Below are 24,378 nucleotides of genomic sequence, written 5' to 3'. Positions count from 1 at the left end.
TGGTGTCATTGCAGAAAGGAGATCTGCCTTTTCCCCACAGCTCAGTCTGCTTTATCTCTTGGGGATGATGAGCACAAAGTCAGAGAGAGAATTTCCCCTGCCCTTCTGGAGGTGCTGTTTCTCCTGGGATTCAGGGTTGGAGCTCTGAACTGCAGGCTCAGGATCTCCTGTCATCCTGGGCTCAAGCACCAGCTCGATACACAGACGAGATAAAGAGAAGGAAACAGAATGGAAAAGTCTCAGATAAGAGGGAATTGGCAGGTTGATGATAATCTTAAGTACGTGGGAGCTGTGTTTATGTCTGGTTTTGAGTGAAACTCCAGTGCTTTCCAGCATGCCACATGCTTAAGGGATTACCGGGTGTGGGATTTAGTGCCAGAACTGTCTGGAAACTCTCAAACACTCTTCTCTCCTGCTGGCACATTGTGCTGTGCCCCCAGCTTGAGAGGGCACTGCAGTGGGAACTCAGACACCCAGGAATTCAGGGGGATGTGCTCAGAAAGCCTCCAAGGCAGTGCCAGAGTGGATTTGCAGCTAACAGGGATAAAGGGTTTCTGATGTTCCTTTCGGGGATACCTTTGAATTAAGTGTTTAATTCAGTGTTTCCTAGCCCTGTGCAAGCTGTGAGGAGGACAGGCAGTGTGCTACAGCTGAGCTGAGTGCAGTGCCCAGGCAGCCCAGGGTGCTGCTGCCAGCCTGTCACTGGCACCTTGCAGGGCGTCACTGCTGAGCAGCAGCAGCCAGAGCAGTTGGAGCAGACAGGTTGCTGCAGATGACTGCATCTTTACAAGGGGCAATCACCATGGCATCAGTGTTTGTCCTCGGCAGCAAGTGGATAAATCACAGCAAATGGGCTTCCCCTCCGAGCTGGAATCTGCTGGGTGATTTCTGCCCAGCCACAAATGTTTCTCCAGCACGTGGAGCCAGTGCCAGGCACAGCCCAGCAGAAACTCCTGCCCCCGAGCACAAAGCTGGGAGCAGCGAGGCACTGCAGACACTGATGCTCAATCAGAGGAGCTTTGGGCAGATATTGAGGGGTGTCCCACCTTGCTGGGAGCCAGAGGGGGTTTGCAGTGTGCCAGGGTGAATGAATGAGCACGGGTTTAAGGGGGGCTCCTCTCTTAGGAGGCCTTTGGGGGACACTGAGGTCACACACCCTGGCCAGGGCTGCAGGTGGGCCCCAGGGCAGGGATCACATTCACTGTTGGCTCACAAACAGAAGGGTAATTTTACCCAGGTAAATACTGAAATGCAGTCTTACCTCCACGCTCAGGCAGTTTGTTTTCAGAGAATAGGCACTTCCCAGAAATGGTTACATAAATCAGAGGAATTACAATATGAGCATCCTCTGGAGCTTTTTCATTTCAGTTTTCAATGTCAAACAGTGTTCAGTGGTGGAGGTTTGAAAGGATGAAATTAGAAGCCCTGTAATGGAGTATTATGGAAAGATATCCCTCAAGAAAGCTCATTCCCAGCTCCTCACCCTCTGGTGTTTCGCCCATTACCAGCGAGCATGAATTCTGCATTTAATCTTATCTGATGTAATGGAGCTGTTCTCGCCCTCCCAGGCTCCTCTTCTGCTGAATCCCCCGAACCCTGAGCTCTCAGGATCACCTTGCAGGCACACATTCCCTCAGTTAATTATCCCTTGTATCAAACTGCATTTCCCTTTATCCCTCTCAAATGCAGTGCGTTCCCATTTCTCCGAGCATCTGCCTGTATCCACACAAATGAAAAGGATCAACTGGAGAGGATAATCTTCTGCCTGTGTCCCTCTTGCTATTTCCTCTAGCTGCATCCCATTTGCTCTGCTCTGTTCCATCTGTTGGAGCCTCCATTGCCATCAGTATTAACTCAGACCCCTGTTTTAGTTCTGGTTTGAAAAGATGCTTCCCTGCTGAGAGGGAAGGGAAGAACCAGCTAAGAGAACAGAGAGAGGTTGGTTTTCCTTCTGGAGTCGTCCTAATGGGAATATTTTTGGTCCTGAAGGGACATTCCAAGGTTAAACAAGAGCAGCAGGAATTTCACAGCTTGGGGTGTGCATCTGTGCTGTTGGTTGTGCTTTCTCTCCTCCCTGTGCCAGAAAAGGATGCCCTGAGAGGAGCAGCCTCTCCTGATCTCCCAAAAAATCCCCTTTTCCTGAGTGCCCTGCTGGGGTGAGGTCTCTCCTTTGCTGTGTAGATTTTTGGGCACAGCACTTCAAGGTCACCCACCAAGGTAAAGAAAGTGCTCCTTTTCCATGTGTGAACCGGGACATCAGGGACAACACCAGGCTTTGCAACCCACTCAAAGTTCCCTCTTCTCCAGGTGGGCTGTCCCACCCGGCAGGCAAGGTTTCCTTTCAAAACAGCCCCCTGCCTTTCATTCAGCACTCTGCTTTCTGGAACTCCCTCCATTTTCCTGTTCTGAAGGGGTTTGGTCACTTTATGAGACAGAAAAGTTAAACTCTGGCTCTTTGTGTTTGTCCTCAGATAGTGCTATAACTGGTATTTATGCACCTGAATAAAAAAAACACAGGGGCTTTGTGGGTGTCCAGTCCTGTCCAGCTATATTAATATTTACCAATCCCATTGCTTTTAATTCCCATGCAGGAATTCTGGCAACTGCAGAGCTGCTGAGAATCCATTTTTTACATAAAAAGAAGAGTGGTTCTTTAAATCCTGAAAGCCACATCAGGAGGAGATTCTTGGATTTGTTGTGCTGGGGTTTTATGGGGAAGAGGGAGACCAGCAGGAGGAATTTACATGGAAGGATTCCTGAGAGCATGCCAGTCGATTATGTACCTATTTCCAAAGGATTAGGTGTTTAAAACTGCATTGTACAGCCCCAGTGAGGGCAGAGGGCTCCTTTCTTTCCTGACAAGAGCTGGAATGGCGAATCAGGGCTCCCTCTTCCCCAGGGTGGGGGGGTGGCATAGCAAGGAGCAAATTCTCTGGGGAATACACAAACGTGCAGACACACACTCCCTGCTGTGTGCCGAGGAACCACAGAATTACTCAGTTTGGAAAAGGCCTCTGAGAGAGTCAGGTTCAGCCCCAAACCCAGCGCTGCCCAGCCTGCCGCTAACCGTGTGTGCTGAAATCACCTTTCCTTCCCTGAGAAACCTGGCTGTCCTGCCCTCTGAGAGGCAGAAACACTGCAGGTGTGCCTGTGCCGGTCCCCAGAGGGCTCTGAGGATGCACTTGCTCGGATGAGCACACGGAGCTGAGCCCAGAGGAGGTGTCAGTACATCACTGCAGCACAGCCCAGGCTGTGCAAAGGGAGCTCTTGCCTGGCTCCTGTCCAGCCCTGCCTCCATTCCCCCTCCTGGGATGCTGATAAAGATGCTTCATAGCTGTGCAGACAAGCCCTGACAGGATGGCTGCTGAGCAAGGGGCTGGCCAGGCACACGCTCCTCAAGCAGCAAATGGGAAATGCAGTTCCGAACTGCAGTGAAATCCAACAGCTTCGAGTTTCTGTTCATAATGGTGCAAAGATTGGAGATCAACAGAAGTGGAGATGCTTGGGTGGCCATGACCCATGCCAGCACAGGGTGGGTGCAGAGGAAACACTGGGGAGTTGCTTCATTTCTACCCATGGGAAACAGAAATTACCCTTTATTGGGCACAGAAATACCCTGTACTGGGCACAGAAATACCCTTTATTGGGCACAGAAATAACCCTTTACTGGGTACAGAAATACCCTTTACTGGGCACAGAAATACCCTTCACTGGGCACAAGAAATAGCCTTCACTGGGCACAGAAATACCCTTTAATGGGTACAGAAATAGCCCTGTACTGGGCACAGAAATACCCTTTAATGGGTACAGAAATACCCTTTAATGGGTACAGAAATACCCTTCACTGGGCACAGAAATACCCTTCACTGGGCACAGAAATACCCTTTATTGGACACAGAAATACCCTTTACTGGGCACAGAAATAGCCCTTCACCGCCCAGGCCCAACAGTTCATTTGCCCAGCAGTTCATTCTGATTCCTGAGACATTTCTGTCCCTCTTAGGAGGTACATGAGGGCTCACAGAGACAGGGGACACGCTGTGTATTTTCGTTTTCCACTCCCTGCCTCAGCTGAAAGGCTCATGAGCCAGGGAGCAGCTTTCCTGTTCTAAGGTAAATGTAGGAGTTTTCTGGTGCCCTGTTTGGGGTGGGCAGCTGCAGCAGGGTGGAGTTTTGAGCTTCCCAGCCATTCCTCCTGCAGGCTGTTCCTGCGGGGAGCACTTGGAGAAAGGAGAGCACAGACCAGGCTGTGTGCCTTCGTTCATGCCCTGGCTCACGGGGCTTTCCAGAGCTGCTCAGGTTCAGGGCATTCTAAAAAAATCCTCCTTTGCCCTTTTATTTGTTCCCTTGTCACAGGGTAAGATGCTGCCTTGGACACTTTGTTCTCCTCTGCTTGATGTATTTCCTAAAATAAGCTGAGAAAGGATCTGAGCACCTTCCCCTGTGGGAAATGCAGGGCAGTGTGAATGCTGGGTGCTTTTTCCCTAGGAGCCTGTCCTGGGAAGCCGTTTGCTGCTCCCTGGGCTTCAGCCACACAGAAGCCAAAGAAATGGAAGTTATACTCGTGCCTGAAGATTAAACCCCTATTTATATATCTCAATCCTATGAGCTATAAAGCTCTTTTTGGCTTCTTCTTTATTATTATTATTATTATTTTTATTTTTTTTCTCCCTGAGCTTTGTTTCTCCTCTCTTTTGTGGGTTCTTTTGAGGTGTCAGTCACTCAGGTTTGGGAAATGTGCCGGAGCTGTTTGTTGTACAAAGGAGAGCATCGTGGGGAAACTCTGAGATGAGAAGCTTCAGACAGAAGTTCACCATGAGTGCCTTTTGCAATGTGCCAACACATTATCCCCCCTCAAGCCTGCCTACACAGAGAGGAAAAAATAATGGCTAAATAAACTAATAAAAACCCAAACAGGCAAATAAAATACTTAGTGGGCCTCTAGAGAACATCCATCCTTCTCCTGGACCCTGCACTAGTGGCTCTGCACTGCCTGGCCTGATGCAGTTTTAAGCACTGAAATGTCACTTTTTAAATTTAAACTTTAATGGTTTTTCAAAAATAAATGACTGTGGGGCAGAGAGCAGAGTGTGGCAGGTCACCTGGGGACAGTCCCTGCTCAGGGGACTGGAGTGAGGAGGGAGGGAATCCCACCCCAGACTCTGCCCATGTCCCAAAATCCCACCCCAGACTCTGCCCATGTCCCACTTTCAGCTCCCTGTTTTTGAGAAGCCCCTTCAGGAGCCATAAATTTGTGCCAGGATTATGAGAGCACAGTGCTTTTGCTGAAAAATGGCACCCCTCAATATCCATCAATAACCTGGGGTTCTCCCAGCTGCCTGCAGCCTAAATGTGGTTTCAGTTCTCCCTCCTGGGCTATTCCTTCTTGTGTGTGTGCCTAGAGATGAACATAAGTCTGCTGTCCTCACATTGAAACATTTCCTTGTTTATAAATAAGTGTGTTCTGCTGTGGGGGTGTTCATCTGCTAAAAGCAGAGTTTGTTATGTTTGATCCATGCGTGAATAAATCATGAATTTGATGGTTTGTTTTCCATTTCACTCAATGGATTTTCTGATTCCCTGGTCAAAGAAAATGGAGGGATAAATTGCAGTTTGATCTGATGGGGATAGCTTTGATCCAGTGAGGCATTTCCTAGAGGCTGGACCAGCCTCAGGACACAAACTGACCACAGAGGAAGTTTGTGGGGAATAAAGGAGCCACTTTGACAGGACTCATTTGTCAAGATCAATGGTGTGCAGCCCAGGTGGAGAACTGGTAACTGCAGGTTGTCCGTGTGGAATTGTAGTGATTTTTTCTGCTGCTCTCCCAAGAAATATGAACAGTGCCAGCAGTACCTGTCCAGGCTGAGAGTTATTTAAGTGGCAAATAAAACCCAATTCTCTGAAGAGGTTTTTGTTGTAAGCATGGATTTCACTTAATGGCTTGAACACTGAAAAATTGCCTCAAATTGCATTTTGTGTGTTGGTTCAGGTCCAGATATTTCTAAGCAAATGTGGTGCTCAAGGAAAAATTAAGTTGTTTGCTCTTTGCTGTGTTTATTTAGTTTTCCTTGTTGCCTTGTGGATGCACACAGTGCCTTTTTCTGAAGGGATGCAGCAAACGGGGCACTTCCCTCCAAGGCAGCCCCAGGGGGACTCAGCAGGGACAAGGAAAGTCAGCTCTGGCACAAGAATGATTCTGCCTCTCTTTCTGGGCGTGCTGAATGCCAGAGGAGAGGAGCCTGCTCACATGGGGGGTTGGCAGAGCTGTTCACATTTGGGAGATAAACTGTGTGCCCTCAGATATGCTGGATCCTGCAGGGATCTTGGCTGCTCCTGGGGTTCCTCTGCTGCTCCTTGGAGAGGTGGGAAGGGAGAGTCCCTTGGAAGTGCTGTCTGAGCAAAGCAACGGAGTCATCACCTGGTGCAATCATTTCAATTTGAATAATTTCGAGGAAGAATTTTTTCGTGGAAAAATTCCAGCGAGCTGCCCAGGGAGGTTTGGAGTGCCCATGCCTGGAGGTGTCCCAGGAATTCCTGGATGTGGCTCTCAGTGCTCTGGGTCAGGGACAAGGTGGGGATGGGGCACGGCTGGGACTTTATCTGGGAGAACCACAGAATAACTTATCTCACATCTTCCTGGTGTTTCCCTTTCCTCAGGCACAAATTCTTGTAAAGCTGGCAGCTTTCTTAACCAGGCACAGGGTAATAGCATTGTGACATATCCTGTGATGTGTGTCCAGCTCCTTCCAAAGGGGCCATCAACTTTAAGGAATTAATGTCCATTTGGGATGCTCAGAACCCTTTTAGTGTTATTTCGTTGCACTCACTTGCCTTTCAGACAGTGCTCCCTGACCTCTGTAGCACTGTCCTTTGTGCCAGAATTAGATGATGTGCTGCTTAGAGCAGGAATTAATATCCTCTTCCCAAATTCCCTTCTGTGTTTTCCCCTCCCTGGCTTTTGTTTCCCCACCTTGCCCATCATGGCACTGTCACTACACTGGCTCATTTTGCTGCTGGATGCATGGGATGGTTTCCTGGTTTGGATGGGTTTCAGCTCCTCCTGTGTTACCCTGGTTAATCCACTCCCCCCTGCCAGCTCTCTGCCTCCCCCCTGAACAGAGTGCTGGGCACTGCACCGAGTGCCTGAGATAATAAATGTCCTTTCCCTGCCCTGCAGCGCCAGCTCCAGCTGTGCTCTGCCCCAGTGGGGCCGTGGAGCAGGAACAGAGCTGGGCACAAACACCAGGCTCACCATGCCCCTCTCAAAGCATCTCCCCACGGACATTTCCTATCCTGCAGCAGAAAACATCTCTCAGTAGGAAATACTTTCCATTTTGTAGTCATCAGTTTGGAGCTGGTGAACAGCTGGGAATAAAACTGAATCCAGAAAACAATTGTATAGATTAATATCTAACATGAGAAAGATCCCTTCTGAGAAATCAGGCTTTTCTTCAGTACTGCTGTGCATGCTTGCAAAGCCTTGAAAATCAGTGTGCTAATGTACCTGAAGGCACAGAAAACATCTCTTTGTTTTCCTCCCAGAGATGTAACATCATTATTTTAGGGAAATTTGTGTGGACAACACAAATGTTTATTCAAACTGTGCTCTCAGGGATGCCCAGGGTGTGATCCCATTTCTGCCTCTCCCAGCCCCATTGCCACTTGGCCATCCTGACCTGGTTTAGTGGTGTCTACAGCAGAAATATAAAATCCCAGGGAGCCCCCTCCCGAAATCTTTGGAGGAAAATGAAAGCAGTGGTCCAAAGGTTATATTTCTCCCATGTTCTTCTGAGCTGATTTCATTTCTCTTTCTGAGGAACATGAAAGAAATGGATGAGCCACAAATTCAATTTCTTCCTGATGTTCTTATCACAGACATCTCAATGTGGTGTATTTTTTCTCATCTTGTGTTTACTGTAAAACCGGGAAGTTGAAAAGTACAAGTATGAGATCTGTCCCTACCCAAAATCTCATATGACCCCCAAAAAATAAAACTTTAATCCCAAAAAATGAATTATTTGTTCTACTGGCAAGATAAGGAATTTCTTTTGCTGATAAAGCCATGATTTTGCATCCTGCTTAATAAAAGGACAAAATAAAAATCAGTTTGCAAATGACTAGAATTCATTAAAACCTAATTATTTGTGAACTTCCCTGAACTGATGTTCCTGATGAGATGAGCTAATCCTGTGCCACTTCCAACCTGAACGGAATTGAAATGTAAAACTCAAGACTCAGGGAATGCTTGGGGAGTGTTGGGCAGATGCAAACCATGAAATGATGAAACATTTCCTGGGAGTTACAGGCTGAGCCAAAAAGCCACAAAGATCTTTAGGCCTCATAACTCCACTGTAGTTTTTGAACATTTAAAACTGAATGTAATTTTTGTTCTGAGGCTGTGTGACTTGGTTAGGAAGCACATTTTAGAGGCATTGGGGTTTGGATCCAACCTCTTGCTGTGGGATCAGCACTGTGTTTCCATGGATGGCTCTCTGAGGGACAGACACTGGTAATCCCTCTTTGCATCCCTTCCTGATGCCCATCAGAGTCCCTGAAGACAGAACAGACACAGAATAGAAATCCTCTGTGCAGAATCAGTTGTTTTCTCCTCACAATTTTGGAATAAATAGGAGAGGTAAAGGCAAGGATTCAGGCTGAGTTAATTAATGATATCCTTAAATATTTATGGATTGATATCCTAATACAGAGGCTGCTTTTTTCCCTTTGGTGCAGGAAGTTCCTCTTAAACCTTTGTGTTTCTCTGTCCAGCTTGTCCATTTTGTGTGTATTGATAGAAGAAAATTGATTGTTAATCCTGCTGTAACATCTCATTCAGGTGCCCATGCCAGTGCCTGATACTCGTTTTGGATCCTTCTGGAGTGTGAAGATGGGCAGAAAGGCTGAGGAAATGGGCAGATTCTTTTGCAGAGCCTGTTCTCTGGTGAAGAGCAATGCCCTGCGCTGGAGGCACATCATGGCACTGCTGGCACTCAGCATTTCTGTGCTGCTTTGTTTCCTGCTCGGAGGAGATGGTTCCCTGTGGCCAGATGGCCTCAGCGTGCTCCTCTGGGTGTGTGGCAGGGCTGTCAGAAAACACTGTTCTGGGAGGCATTCTATTCAGAAAGCAGCGCCCTGGAAGGCTGTGTGTTCAGAATTCCCCCCATGTTTTCCCACTCCTGCCAGACCATATGCACACAGACAGTTGGCATCAGGCGCCGGTGCCAATGTCTGGATTACTGCTGAAACAGGGAATATTTGATAAAAGCAGGGAGCTTTCTGATGGCATTTCACACCCCATTAGAAGCTCGAGGGGCAGTCACTGATGGGGTTATCGCAGCTGTGCACTGGTTCACGTCTGTCCCTCCCTGTGCCAAGGTCCCTGGCCATGCCCAGCCTGGCATGAGGTGAATCCATCCCGAGTGTGCAGGAGAGCTCCGATGCTGTGGGAGGGAAGTGTCACTGCTAACTCAGCCTGGCAGCTCTCAGCACAGCCTGCTGACAGCTTCCCGTGCTGGAGAGGCCCTGGTGATGCAGAAATTCCTCTGCATCAGCTCCTTGTGCCTCTGCTGGGTGGCAGGCTCAGCACTTGGGAGGGAAGTGCCGCCCACGGGCACTGCTGGGTGCAGAGGAAGGACAGCAGAGTTCTGGGCTGTTTCTGGAACTCTGAGCCTCAAAAGCTGCTCTCCATCTCAAAATCCTGGAGAGTGTCTGCTCCAGCTCCAAACCACTTCCAGTCAAGATCCAGGTGTCTTTGGCACAGTAGCCCCAGGCTTGGGCATGAGTCACCTCTCCAGGAAACCTGTGCCAGTGTTTAAGCACCTTCTTGGAAAAAATGCTTGCTAAGGTCACGTCCAAAAGCTTCCCCTAAACTCCTGCATGCCCTTTCAGCCCCCAGCTGCCAGTGCTGGCTCCCAGTCCCCTGGAACCCCAGGGGTGGCACAGCAGGGACGTGCAGTGGCTGGGACCTGCCGCAAAGCAGAGACTTGGGGCTGGAGTTCTGTCACCGGAGCGTGTTTGTGTTACAGAATCACGGCCCAGAGAGTGTCAGCACAGTTAAATCAGCCCTGCACTGACAGCTCGTGGGGCTGTGCCTGTTTGCACCTCGGCAGGGATCCACGAGGAGGAGGGACACAGAACATTTACAAGGACCTGGAGGGACAGGACAAAGGGAAGAGCTTCAGTCTGACAGAGGGCAGGGATGGATGGGATATTGGGAATTAGGAATTGTTCCCTGGCAGGGTGGGCAGGCCCTGGCACAGCTGGGGCTGCCCTGCATCCCTGGCAGTGCCCAAGGCCAGGCTGGACAGGGCTTGGAGCAGCAGTAGAAGGTGTCCCTGCCATGGCACTGGGTGGGATGGGATGGCTTTAAGGTCCCTTCCACCCAAACCATTCCAGATGTCCCACAGTCACTGCGTGTTGGCACAGTGTCAGCCCCAGAACTGCAGCGGGAGCAGATCCAGGTTTTGGCCCAAAGATGCAGCTGAGTGCTCTTTGTGAGTCTCCCTGAGTCTGAAAGTTCATTTTATCCACGGGGTGGTTTAAGCATTCTGGATGAACGCTCCTGTGTACTTTGCTCAGTGATTCCTTGCTATTCCAGGACCATAATAACAAGGTTTATTATGTTCTTACCCAGCGTGTTGTGACATTATTGCAAAATTATTGTTTTGTTTCTCCTAAACTCAAGATTTTTTTGTAACGGTAATAATAATAAAAGACATACAGGCTGATGAATTATCTACCATGTCAGACTGCAGCACAGCACAGTCTGAAATAGCTGAGAGAGTAAAACAGAAAGATATCTCAATTTACGAGTGAAACACTAACACACACTAAACTTTTGCTGCACTATTCCTCATCTGAGTTTTAGTTTTCTCTTCACTAGCAGACAAGACTTACACTTCTCAGGTGATAAATCTTGACCAGAGTAGAGGGATATTCAGCACAGGCCTTTGGAAAGCATAAACTGTGGGGTTTGTGCAGGCCAGGCTCAGAGGAAAGCACTGCTCCTCAGCCTGGTGAGAAATGCATTTCCAATGAATAAACATTCACTGCTGGTCACAGGTAGGTAATAGCTAACTTCTTGTGTGATGTATCAGCTGGGATGGCTTGGCATTGAATTGCTGCTGCTGGCCACGTGCAGTGAGTGTTTTGCATTTCCTGGCAAATATATCTGTCTTCCAAAAGGAGCCAGGTGAGGTTTAAGATCCCTTTCTGTGAAAAAATTCCTCCTTTATGTCCAAAACCAACTTATGTAAATCTGCTTCCCTTCATTCCTATTCATCTGCCATATGCTCCCTGTCCTCCTGTGTGCTTCCCTGTGTGCAGAGCTAACAGGAGTCCTCACTCTGGGCTGCAGAATTGGGAAGACAATTTAGCTTTGATTAATTCTAGCTGCCAGTGATTGCAGAACATGCATGGGGACAGCTAGCCTCTCATCTGTGCTCAGTCCCAAGCTTCCCAGCACGGAAATACTAATCATTATCTCTCCAATTGCACAGGATGAAATGCTCTCTGATTATGGGGGAAATAACTTTATCAGTTGCAATTGGGAAGGTAATCCTTAGTGTCATTCACTGGAATGAAAAGGTGCTTTTCTGTGCAGACATCCTTGAGGATTGTAAGGGAAAAAGGCCAGGAAAACCTGCAGGTTCTTTCTTCCATTCATCCCCTCCGGCTTGTCTGGTGTCACAGAACACTTGGGGTGGGTGGGTCTTTGATCACCTGATACTGGAGAAAAATGGTAAGGTCAGGCTTTTTGGTGCTCCATCCCTCCCACATGGAGTTTTAGTGTGGCCACCTCTGCTCTGCCTCCAGGTGTGAGCCATCAGGTGCCCTGCCATGGGCTTCTGCTCTTACTGAGGATTGCTGCTGTTAATTTCATTAAGAATCAGAGTGTCATGAACTCTGCTGATGGAAACAGGTTCACAATGAAGGTGTGATGAAGCCATGGCACTTACTGTGCCCCCAGTCCTGTGTGAGATTTACCCAGAAGAAAGCAGCCTTTCCCTGTCCCAAGCTCCCTGTGCCCCCCATTCCTGTGTCAGATTTACCAGAACCAAGCAGCCTTTTCCTGTCCCAAGCTCTCTGTGCATTCTGAGGCTCAGGGGGTTTCTCTCCTGTCCCTCACCATCGTTGTAAGCAGCCAAATTCTGCCCTCAGCTCCCTCTGGGCAGCCCTGCTGCCTTCAGGTGCATCCAGGATGTACAACCTCACTGGGACTGAGGGGATCTCCAAAGGCACGGTCTGGGAGGGATGGACTCGTGGAATATTGCATTAATTGCAGAATATCCTGCTGCTGCTGCTGGCTGAACTTCTGAGGGGGGGACAAAATACTCACAAGGAAAATATCAGCTGAACTAAGTGGGACACAGCAATTGCAAGGCTTTGATCTGTTCTTACAGCTCATTTGAAACTGATTTTCTTAGCACCACTTCTCCCTAAGCGGGGGTTTGGTAAAATGAGGAGTTACTGGAGCTGCTGGTGATTTACATTTGCATGGCATCTTTTCTGTGTCTCTGTTAAAGAAGGCATTTTGAAGTGTCCCAAGTGGTTCAAGCACCTGATTAAGAGACTCAGAAGTGCTAAGCAAAAGCAAACACCAAAAGTCACATGTCACAGAGGAAAAGGAAGGATATATTAAAGGCAGCTTAATTTTTAATAAGAGTTTTAATTACGTTTTCTTCCACTATGTCAACATTTCCAGAGGAAATCCAAGCTTTGCCTCCTTGTATGCCCTTTCAAAAAAAGACCTGCAAAGAATCATTTTTCTCCTCTGTGAGACTGGAGTACAGATCAAGTTCAGTAAAACTTGTCTCTGATCAGACTGCAATGATTTCTCCAAATGGCTCTATAAATTAAAATATTTGTTCTGTGTTGAGCACCAAGGGAAGACAGATTGTAGCTCATTCACCAGGAAAGGTCAGCAGACCCAAATGAAAATGCAAAAACATCAATTGTTTCCATTCACTAATCACATATAATTGGTCTGGCTCACCTGAACTAGAACACATTTGTTATTATAACGCATAATTAAGGTTCTTTTCATTTTGCTGCTTTCCAGATGCAATTATCTCTCTTTTAACAAATGCAGAGAAGGAAACTTCTTGTAAAACTGAAGATACATTTGACAAATTAGTATAATTAAGAAAATGTCCCTGAAAGAGGAAAAACTTTCTAAGTAGGAACACTGTCAGTTCCCAGTACTTATTGCTGTCCTTTGTGACTTCCATCGACAGCAGAAATCCTGATTTACGTGCGGGATGGAAGTGCCCAAGTCAGCAGGGCTGAAATATGAACATCTTGGTGTTTTTGCTCTTCATTTCCAGTCCTCTCATGAAGAAGAGATTTTTGCTCTTCTTTCCCCCATTCCTGGAGCACAGTGTCCCCATCTCTGCTGAGTTCTCCCAGTGCCAGCCCTCCTCCCCAGTCCCCCTGGGCAGTGTGGGCAGTGGCATCGGAGCTGCACAGAATGGATTCAGGTGAAAGATGAGGTGTTTTGGGGGGAAATCCTTATGAATTGCACCTCTAAAGTGAGCTCAGACATTGGAGCAGAAGGTTTTGCTGCCAGGCTTTTAGTGTGGGCTGGGCTTGAGCCCCTGAACCAGAGGCTCCTGACTCCAATCAAACATCCTGGTGTTTCTGCTCCTCTGTCCCAGTTGCCTTCTGGAGATGCACGTGTGCTGCACACAGTAGGTGTAATAATCTGTTAAATAGATAAAACACAATAGAAATCTGTTGGCTCCTGGGAGCCAGAACAAGCCTCTGATGCTGTCCCTGCAGTCCCCATAGGACATCCAGGGAGATGAAACCCCATGGCAGGACAAGGGCACAGCCCAGGCTGGGCACAGCAAGGATTGCCCCATGGAAAGGGTGCTCAGGCCTGGCAGGGGCTGCCCAGGGAGGTTTGGAGTGCAGTGCCCATCCCTGCAGGTGCCCAGGAAGGGCTGGATGTGGCACTCAGCGCTCTGGGCTGGGCACAAGGTGGGCACTGAGCGCAGATTGCACTTACTGGTCCTGGAGGGCTTCTCCAGCCGGGATAATTCTGTGAAACTCTGCAGAGATGATCTCCTGACAGAAGACATTCGTTCTCAAAGCTGGATGTGTCCCTGTGCAAGGAGGGACATGAGGGCAGTGGGAACAGGAACATCTCTCCCTAAATTGCAGCCAGCTGCTCCCTGCCATCCCATATTTGCAATATCAACACAACAGGTTCACTTAAATCTCACCTTCTGAATGAGCTTGCCTCTTTCTGATGCATAATTTTGCCTTTTTCTGCTGCATAATTACTTCCTGTAACTTAAAACTGATTTTAAATAATGATGTTAAAGTCAGTGATGGGTTAGAGGCTTATTAGTATCTTCAGGGATCTAAGATTAAAGATTTTAATATTAGGAAAATGCATGCAGCTATTAATGTGTTTTTGAAGTGTAAAGCCTGTCTAATCTAATTTACTGTATTACAGTATGAGCTATAATTTTGACTAATTAAATGTCTCTAATATTTTTGCTAGCTTAAGCTTCGATTTACCAATATTTACTTTATTAGGATAAGATTAAACACATCAAGAAAAATCACTAAAAAGTTGAACATACCAATTTCCATTGGAGCAATGGGCACAGGGAAGCCAAGAGCCATTTTAGAGAACCAAAGTGTGCTCAAAGATCGAGCACACCATTTCCCTAACAGTCACTATTAAGCTGGTAAAATAAATTTAATAGAATGTTGTAAGCACAATACTTTGTAATGCAGGACTTATTAGGGTGCAGGAGAAGCAAATTGCTTTATTCTGGTCTGTTTGTGCAGCCCACAAAGTGAGGCAGGTCTGAGACAGGTGGAGGCTCACCTTGTGTGGGTTCTCAGTGCCAGCCAGAATGAATAATGACTATTTCTGTGTGCAAATAGGAGGCACTGCAGGGAGAAAATGCAGCGTGACTGGAAGGCAATTTATTGAACTCCTCAGCACCGTTAAGTGCAGAATGAAAGCTGCATTTCCAGGCCAGGGAATGCATCAGGCAGGACAGGAGCTCGCAGTGATAAACAAAGGAGAAGGTTCTGCACAGAGACAGCAGAGGCATCTGAGCAGAGCCCTGCCTCCAAACGGGGCTGTCAGCAGATATTTCACACTTAGGCTTGTCAAACACACCTATCCTCTGGGAGTAAAACACCCCACGGCACCACAGACAGTTTGTAAACAGCCCCCAAAGGGGAGGCAGTCACTGCCTGTCCTTCCTGCTGAGGGATGAGCCCGCAGGAACACAGCTCCCCTTGCCCAGCAGTGCCCGAGTGCTGAGCGTTCCCTGCCCCTGCTCCCTCACCCAAACCTGGATTTCTTGGCAAGGGGAGGAACAGGGAGTGGAAGAGAGTTTTTTACCCTTTTCCTCCCCTCTTTCCCCCACTGCCCTCTGAGAACTCGGTTTTTAATCTGAGCCCGCTGGGACGGGAGGCTGCTCCAGGAGTGCCTTTGGATGATTCATTCACAGGCACATCTCCTGTGCTGGTTGTGTCCTTTCCCTCCCTTTGCACCCCACTCCACACCACCAAAGCTGCGATTAGAAGCAGAAGCACTGCTCTTGCAGGCTGTTTTGCTCTCTGACCGAGCCTTTCTGGCCCATCCCCTGCTCTGAGGATGGATTTTCCCTCCTCCTGGGCACCCTGGCAGCTGTCTCTGCTCCCCTTTTTGGGATGTGCAGGTGATGGGGAGTGCGTGCTGTGCTCCTGGGGAGCCCTCAGCAGGAGCTTACACTTTCTAGGGGAGAGCACCCAGAGATTTCATTTTCCCTGCTCGTGGGAGCCCAATCCAATCAGACAGTAAATTTCCACACAAACACCAGTCTGCTGCAACTTTGCCATTCCTTTAGAGGCTGCACTTTGTTCCAGCGGGAACATTCTGTTTTGGAAGCAGCTGTGGCACTCCAAGGGAGATCAGGCTGCTCCTGCCCAGTCCCCATCTGGCTCTGACGGCACAGAAGTCAGAGCTGCACTCTGTGAGAGGTGCAGAGCAAAGCCCAGCTTGCCAGAAGGGGAGGATGGCACGGGGTCATGGAGTAAGGGGATTTGGGAGCAGCCAGTGGTGTTGGTAGCCCCATGCCACCCCACAGCACCCCTGGCAGCTGTTCTTGTGCAGCTCCTGGTGAAAGGCAAACTCACACCCACCTCTGGCCTCAGTCAGACCCAGCCTTCCCAGCAGAAAGTGCTCCAGAGCACTGGCTGCAGGCCAGCTGCTGTTTGTTTGTTTGTTTGTTTAAAAGACATTTGTTTGCACATCTGCCCTGCCTGTTTGTTCTGCTTGGGTGTTCTCTGCAGGCAGCCCTAACCTTGAAAACATCCTGGAATGGTTTGGGTTGGAAAGGACTTAAAGCCCATTCAGTGCCATGGCAGGGACACTCCCACTGTCCCAGGTGGATCCAGCCCCAGTGTCCAGCCTGGCCTGGGGCACTGCCAGGGATCCAGGGCAGCCACAGCTGTGCCAGGGCCTGCCCACCCTCACAGGGAACAATTCCCAGTTCCCAATATCCCATCCATCCCTGCCCTCTGGCAGTGGGAGCCATTCCCTGTGTCCTGTCCTTCCATCCCTTGTCCTCTCCAGCTCTCTTTGGGCTCCCCTCAGGAAGACATTCACTGAGAAGCATTAAATTACAACCTGCAGAAATAATCTCATTTTGAAGCCTATTGTAGAATAACACTACTGTTTTTTTACTAATATTCTTTATCCTTTACAATTCTGGCTCAACAGACCATAGCTGGGCTATGAAGCACAGAGCAACTACAAACAAAACAAAGGGAATTTTTTTCCCCCTGAAAATAATTCAATTTAAAAGCATTTTCCTCACCCTTTGCAGTGCAATGTTCACCAGTGTTTACAATAATTGTTTTTGTTTGGTTTAGTAAGGTGTAACCAATGGTACCATGCAGCAGCACACTGTCTGTTTTGGCCACGGCAGCGGAACATAAATGATCAAATTAAATGGATATGATTGCAATAAATATTACTGGGATGGAAAGAGAAGTTAGAGCAATTATCCTGAAATGAAGTTAAACCTGAAACAGAAAACTTCCGTACTATAATTGCAAAAAATACTTCCATACATTAACCTGGATCTTCCCAGCCCTCGTCATCCCTTGCAGTGCTGGCACCTTACCTGGGAAATGTTGTTTTGCACTTTGTGAGAGGAAATGTCTCGGTCCATTGCTGCTCAGAGCAGTGCCAGGAATGATGTACAGAATTTTTAGCAGTGGGCTGGGGATCCATAAAAGATGCTGCATGTGATAGGAATGCCCAGGGATGTGTGTGGAGACAAAGCTCTGGGTGCCCTGGGTGTGACAGTGTGAGGAGGGCAGGTGACAAAGGGCTCTCCCCTCCCCGGACACCCACAAGGGCTGCTCTGTGCTGCTGACCCAAGCCCTGGCACGGCACAGGGACAGCAGTGCCAGCTCCTGCCTGGCTTTCCCTGGGATCTGCCACTCAGGAGGGGCACAGCTGACCTGGGGGGAGCTGGGGAAGCACCTGCAGGTCCCCTGAAGGAATCCTCGGGCCAAGAGCTGCTCGTGGTGCAAATCTGAGAGCAAGCATCCTCTTGCTGATGGAGCACACTTTGGAGGAGGTATCACTGCTAATAACGATGCCCGAGGGAATGGGCTCATATATCATCATGCTAAGGATATTTATAAATATATTTTAAAAGCAGGAGGGGAAGTAGCAGGCAATTTTGCTTCCAGAACATAAGTCAAGTGTGTATTATTAAGCCTAAATAGCCTGGATTAATCAAATGTCATACTGGCACTTCTAATAATGGCTTTACATTGCAAATTCCATTACCTGGCTTTGCCAGCCAGGAGAGAAGCTACAGAAGATCAATTAAACAAACAGGAAATTACCTTTTCTCTTTATAGTCCGTGACTTTCAGCACTTACAATGGTGCCAGGATCCTGAAAATTAAACAGGCATTTGCATAAGATTAATAACTCACTTGCTTTCTCCCCAAGTCACTGTGGCTTATTTAGGACCCCAGAGTTATCCGAGGTCTGCTGGAGAGGCTGGGGATGATGGGAGCAAATTAAAAATGGCTTAATGTGTCAGAGAGGATCCCAACACGTGGCCAGGGGCTCTGCTGTTAATAAAGGCACCTGCAGCACCCCAGAGATGGATGAGCAAGGTCTCAGCAGAACTGATGGGGGTAGGGCTGTGCCTACACTTGTTCCTGGGAATGCTTCCCTCCCTGGAGCATCCCTGTCCTGCAGGGGGCTGGGAATGGTCACCCTGGAGGGCTGCAGGGAAGCTTTTGGGGACAAAACCCTCTGTGCCATGAGCAGGGAGCTGGGTTAGGGCTGCATCTCAAACAGGGCTCATTTCCCTGCTGCTGCTGATGGTGGATGATAGATTTTTTAGGTAGATGGTAGATTTTAAAGGATGCTCTTCAGAGGGATTTCTTTTGTCCCACAGAAAAGAGCAAGGGGTGAATTTCCAGCCCCAAGTTTTGCCTGCCTTTGCTCAGGATGGGGTTTGTGCCAGCAGCACCAGGTCTGGGATGCTCAGAACTCTTGCAGCTCAGAGTTTGGGTGGGGCTGGGTGGGAGCAGCCTGCAGGAAGGCACAGGGTCCCTTGTGAGACACAGTAGTTGCTGTGGGGTAAAGCCAGGCTGGCATTTGCAGGGGAACAGCCATTCTGGTGGCTGCTCTGCACATCCTCACCCAGCAGGGCCAGGGTTTCTCTGGCCAGGAGTAACTGCTGAGGTTGTTACTGCTGGAGCTGCTTACCATGCCTGGGAGAAGAGGGATGTTCCAGGTGCTCCCAGAGCCGGCTGCTGCAGGATCCTGGCCAGGCCATGCCCTGAGATTGCTGGGGGATCATTGCCAGAGGGAGCTGAGCCCAGAGGAATGGTCACAGTTCCAGGAGCCCTGTGTGGAAACCCAGAGCACAGGGTGAGTTCAGAGGGAGCGGAGCCCTAAGGATGTGCCCAAACCCCTGCACGCTCCCCTGGCTGCTCCTGGGGCCCCAGCAGGATCCTCATCCCTCTAAGGAAAGGCTGTGGAGGGCTGCAAGGAGGCCAAAGTGCCCTTTAGGGGCAGTTCTAGACAACAGGCACAGAAGGTGGGAAGGCAGGAGGGCAGAGATCTTTATCCAGTCCAAAAGAGAATTCCCTTCTGCTTAGGGTGAAGGATTATGGGCAGCTTCATGAAAAAAAGGAAAAAAAAGAAAAAAATTAAACCCCTGTAATTCCTCACTTTGGTACATGAAATGAATATCCTTAAAAAAAAAACCAACAACCTAAACCAACCAATGAACCAAACAAAAACCCCAGCAGGATTTGGCAGTTAATTCCTCCGTGATTAAAGGATGCCCAAACACATGCGGCAAACCCAGGCTCTGAGGGTGATTAAATGCTGAAATGAACCCAGGGACATTTGATAGCTGCACAAGTAATTTACTGCAAATGTTCCTTCTAATTCTGATGGCTGCCAGAGTCTCCACTGGAGGAAAATAGCTTTGAGTAACCCCCAAAGACAGATTTTTGTATATGTAATAGCTGTAACAGGGGGAGTTTGGGAGCCTGTTGCTGCTGGGGTTTGGTTTGTTTGTATTCTGAGTTTGCCATGCTGAGCTGGGGCTCAGCTGAGCATTGATGGCCTGAGCTCACCAAAGGCTCAGCCCAGAGAGCAGGATTGAACAGGCAGACCCGTGAGGTATGCACGGAGCTGAGTGTGCCCAGTCACTTGGTCCCAGGGTGTGCACACATTATCTGGGACAGCACTGCCTGCTTTTCAGGAGTGAGGGAGGGTCAGCAGGGACAGCTGGAAGCATGACAGGAAGGAGAGCAGAGCCAGCAAAGACACGGGGCTGGGAAATCACCCCAGGTAGGGAAAGAAGGTGAACACAGAATGAGCTTTGCCGGCCTTGCTGAACACAGGGATTGGGGGCACCAAGGGCAGCTGCCCAGAGCCCAGACTGGAGCAGGGGCGATGGAAAGGGCTCCTCACACAACCTGCAGCTGTGACACCTCTTGCCCCAGGGCACTGAGGATGCTCATAGCCTTCCATGGGCTCAGAAAGGCACTGGGGAAACGATCTGGCCAAGATGCTGAATGCAGAGCCGTGGCTCTGCCTGTGGGGCTGGGGAGCTGCACTTGCCAGGTTATCAGGGCAAAAACTCCTGTGAGGACAGGGCTCACACTCCACTGGCACCAGGCAGCTGAAACCTGCTCTACCCAGAGCTGAAAGTGCATCCCAGGGAAATCTAGGAATGCTCACATTTGGAAATAGTCAATTAAGTCATTCTGGTTAACGGCTTTAATTTAACGAGATGTAGGCACAACCTTTATGCCATCTTAATATGCTTCTGTCCCAGCATCTCCTTGGTTTTATTAAGATTTTAATAACTTTTTAAGCAGGGAATTATGTCTGGTATTGACTGATTTATGGCTAAGTTAGAAGCCAGCAAGTCTGGGACCTGACAATTCATTTAATTCCTGGTTCCAGACTTGTTTGTCACAGACTGCTCTTACTCTCCTCAAAAGTTACAATCTCTTTTTGGGCTGGAATCTCTATCTGCAGTTGATTTTGAGGATAATAGCAAATTAGGGCTCTTATCTCTGTTCCATTACCCAGCCTCAGGCACCCACTGCTCACAGGGGCGAGCATCTCTCCATCCTTGGCAAAACCTGTGCCAGGAGAAGGAACAAACTCTTGGATCCTCATGGGAAAGGAGACAGAGGTGGGGCTGCAGCAGAGATGAGGTTGGGAAACACAAGAAAAGCTGTGTGGCTGAGTAATGGAAACTGAAGGGGAAAACTGAAGGGGAGGAGGTGCAAGTGAAATGAAAAGTGAGAGGGAAGGGAGCATAACAGAAGGATGATGTGAGCTAAAAACCAAGGCGAGGAACAGAACAGCTGAATAAGGGCTTGAGAGGAAAACTCTGCAAGTTGTTCCCACTTTGGGGCTTTTTAGGAAAGGAGCCTCAATTTTATGCAATAATAAAGAATAAAATGTGAGATTCAAAGCAATGTTGGTTGGGATGCGCTGGAAAGGGAATAAAGTGATATAGGAAGGAAAATATTGGCAAGGAAAGTAAATGTTGGCACAGGGTGAAAGACCAGGAGTGATGAGTGAATAAAAGTGGGGATGAGAAACAAACTGGGGCACAGAAGGAAACCAAATGGCTTTTTTGGGAGCAGGGAGCAAGGCAGTGGCAGAAAGGAACGAGGGCACCAAGGGAAAGGAAGCAAAATGCCGCAGTTCTTATTTTGTTAGAGACTGGAAAAGCAGGGATGGGGGAAGGAAGGGCAGAGGAGAGGTGTTTCAGCCTCTCCAGTCCTGGGGGTGCTCAGGCAGGGCAGAGGGGCTTGTGGCAGCCCCAGATTCCTACTAGAACCTGGCCACCCCCTCCTGCTCCTTTCTGGCACTCAGATGTGTGCCATGAGCCCAGATCCATGGGGAACCCTCCCTCCAAGGGCATGGCAGGGGAAACACACACAGGGCAGGGCCATCTGTGTGCTTTGATCCCAGCACTGCCCAGGACAGGTGGATGGAGCCCATTAATTCCAACACTTGTCTGTCAGTGCCCTCAGTGAAGAGTTTTTTCCTAATATCCAACCTGCACTAACCCTCTCGCAGTTGGATTGTGCATTTGGACATTGATGCAAAACACTATTACCCAAATTCACTGTAATTCTCCAGCACCATCTGCACTATGGCTAGCACTTGAATAAATTTAAACAACCCTTCAATTTTTCTGACTAAAATGTTGTTGCTATTTAATATTCCCCAGTTTTCCTGCTGCACTTCCCCCGTGTCGAGATCAGGCAAGGGCTCTGTGACAGCTTTAGCATATTTGCAAAAATTAACTGATTCATTTTTTTTAATGCATATACTTTGAATAAAGCACTCATTCCCTCTCCATTTTGGATGGAATTCCTACTTTTTAAACACAGTTTCTATTGTTTGAAGTTTCTCCTGTCTCCAGTAGTACCAAATGGAGGATATGGTGAAAAATATTACGAGACACACACCCAAATATTTCAGTGGAGATAACAGTTTGAATCCATCCACCAAGTCCTGCCCTTTGGCAGCTTTTCCTGGGAGATCCATGGCCTGTTAGTGGTGTGTGCCATTTGGAAAGTTTGTGGATACTTCTATTGCAATTACATCTTACCCAGTTCTGTGGTGCTCACATGAAATTTCTCTGTAGCTGCCACCACCTCTGGGAAAATGAAACATCCCCCAATTAAAGAGCAAAGCGAGGGGCAAGGCTCAGAATGGAAGCTCAGCAGGAGACAAAAATCGCATTTCTCTGAGCAGATTAGTGCAGGAAGCTGGGCCCTGGAGTTATGAGCGGGTCAGAAAAGGGAATCTGTCAGAAAACACAGAGATTTTGCTCAGAGGAGCAGTTCTACACCTGATGGAATCTGCAGCACTCAGGGCCGGGAATATCTCAGCTCCCCAGGGTTTATTAGGCAGCATCCCCTTGCTGCCTCAGTGTCTCACTGGCTGCACATTTACCCACCTGAGTGGGCAAGGATGGCATCATTTACATTTGCAAACCCAGCTTTTATGTTTCTCCAGGAGAGTTAACAGCCCTGACAAGATTTCCCAGCTGCATCATGGCTACATGGAGGGGAAGAGCCCATTTCAGCATCCCCTGCCTCCTCTGCATATTAAACAGCATTGCTGGGGAGGGGTGCATTAAACCTCTGTCACATGGGGTGTGAATCTGAATTACTCACAATATTTAGATGGAATCACTCTCAATCCTATGGAGAAGAGTGGAAATTAAGTTTTATAAAACCCCTCATGTTTTGCCTCCTTTAACATAATACCTTTTATTTTTGTTGTTGTGCTTCTTTTATTTTTTACTTGATGGGAGCCCTGTTTACTTTTTTTTAAGTGTACTACTTAAAAATAAAATTTTATAAGACATATAGCCCATGCTTCACAAATCCAAATGCTGGAACATGGAAATAGTTTTTAGAACTACATTAAGGATGATCTGTCTTTTTTATGTGTGCCAAAGGCACCACAGTGATGTTTTTAGGTAATGCACCATAAGTTTGCCAGTGCAGCAGACCCCAGGGAAATTATTATAACAATAAAGCACATATTTAAAGAAAGATTTTTAAGATTTTTAGAGCTGTGTTGCAAAAATAAATATAGAGTAATTTTGTTGCAAAAATAGATATAGAGTAATTGTATAATTACTGGTTTACTTTTTTGGGGGGAGAGGGTTTTTTTTGAGAGGATATCAAGTCAGGCTCTGGTTTTAGGGGAGCAATTTGCCAGAGACAGATGACTCTGGGAACATTCCACAGCACAGAACCATCTTTCTGTGGGATAATCAGGTAGGCAGAGATGCACTGCCAGAAAGTGCCCTTGCCCCTAATGCTTGGAGTTGTACCTGTAATTACCTGCAGGCACAGAGGCTAATCCTGAGAAGTGGGGCCATCAGATCTTGAATAATTTACTGCAGATGGGTTGGGTAGATGCAAGTAGTACAGAATCCTAAAATCCAAGGCATTTGCTACCAGCATGTGGAATTGGTGAGCATGGGCCCAGCCCCTGCAGCACAAGGCACTCTCTGCACAAGGTGCACTGTGCTGGCTGAGGGAATTGTGATTAATCACCACCAAGTCTGAATAATGCAAAGGAAGCACTTCCAGAACAGAAGTCCCTGCATGAAGAAAAACTTCATTTCTTTAAGAAAGAATAAATCTTTAAGTGATTTGATCTTTAAAACCCCCTTGCTGCTCGCAGATGATTTAGATATAGGAACATCTCCAGCACATGCATGATTCAAAGACTCTTCTCAAATAAAGTCTTTTGATGGAATAAGGGAATTAAACATCAAACCCAACATCTCCCAATTGCCAGAGAGTCCTTGGTGTGACAGCTGGTCAGCTGAGCAGCAGAGAGCTGTCAGCTCCATCACTCAGTTCATTACCCAAATGTTTCAGAACACGAGATGATTTTATTAAACCAGGGATGTCTCAGAGTTGTTAAGAAAGCCAGCAGAAAATACTCCCTGAAAGCTAAAAAGAAAACACCAAAAATGTGTTTGGCACTCTGGATGGAGCCATACAGCTTCTAGCTGAGCTTTGCTTTTTTTATTATCCTAATGCCACAAAATAATTTTGTGTGCTAAGGAAAAATCAGTCTCACTGCTAGAACATCAAAGCAAGCCCAGGCCATGCTGTGTTTTAAATAAAAGGACAAACCTTTGGTCTCTCCATTTCTTCCTTGCTGGAAAGCTGCATCAGCAATCTTCCAAAGGCTTGAAATGTAGAAAACACTTCATTTTCATTTCTGCAAATTCCACTGGTTTTCAGATGGTTCTCACATCTCTCCATTTTCAGCAGAGAAAAAAAAGAGGGAGAAAATGAATTAATTTAA

At 47.9% G+C, this 24,378-nt stretch overlaps 1 protein-coding gene and 1 long non-coding RNA gene across 6 annotated transcripts in view; one reads left to right on the top strand and one right to left on the bottom strand.

Moving 5' to 3' along the window:
* GRIK1 (glutamate ionotropic receptor kainate type subunit 1) overlaps nt 1-24,378 on the top strand; it is a 97,621-nt gene that overhangs the window by 9,117 nt on the left and 64,126 nt on the right. The window lies entirely within an intron of this gene.
* On the bottom strand, nt 17,872-24,346 carry LOC102070132 (uncharacterized). Its single transcript, XR_012577507.1, has 3 exons — nt 24,204-24,346; nt 18,757-18,897; nt 17,872-17,928 (listed from the first exon to the last, which is right to left on the bottom strand). It is a non-coding gene; the product is annotated as an uncharacterized LOC102070132 (long non-coding RNA).

The sequence above is a fragment of the Zonotrichia albicollis genome, chromosome 2 (assembly GCF_047830755.1).
Source record: "Zonotrichia albicollis isolate bZonAlb1 chromosome 2, bZonAlb1.hap1, whole genome shotgun sequence".
Classification (NCBI taxonomy): domain Eukaryota; kingdom Metazoa; phylum Chordata; class Aves; order Passeriformes; family Passerellidae; genus Zonotrichia; species Zonotrichia albicollis.
Note: the sequence above shows the minus strand (reverse complement) of the source record. Positions and strands in the feature narration are given on the sequence as shown.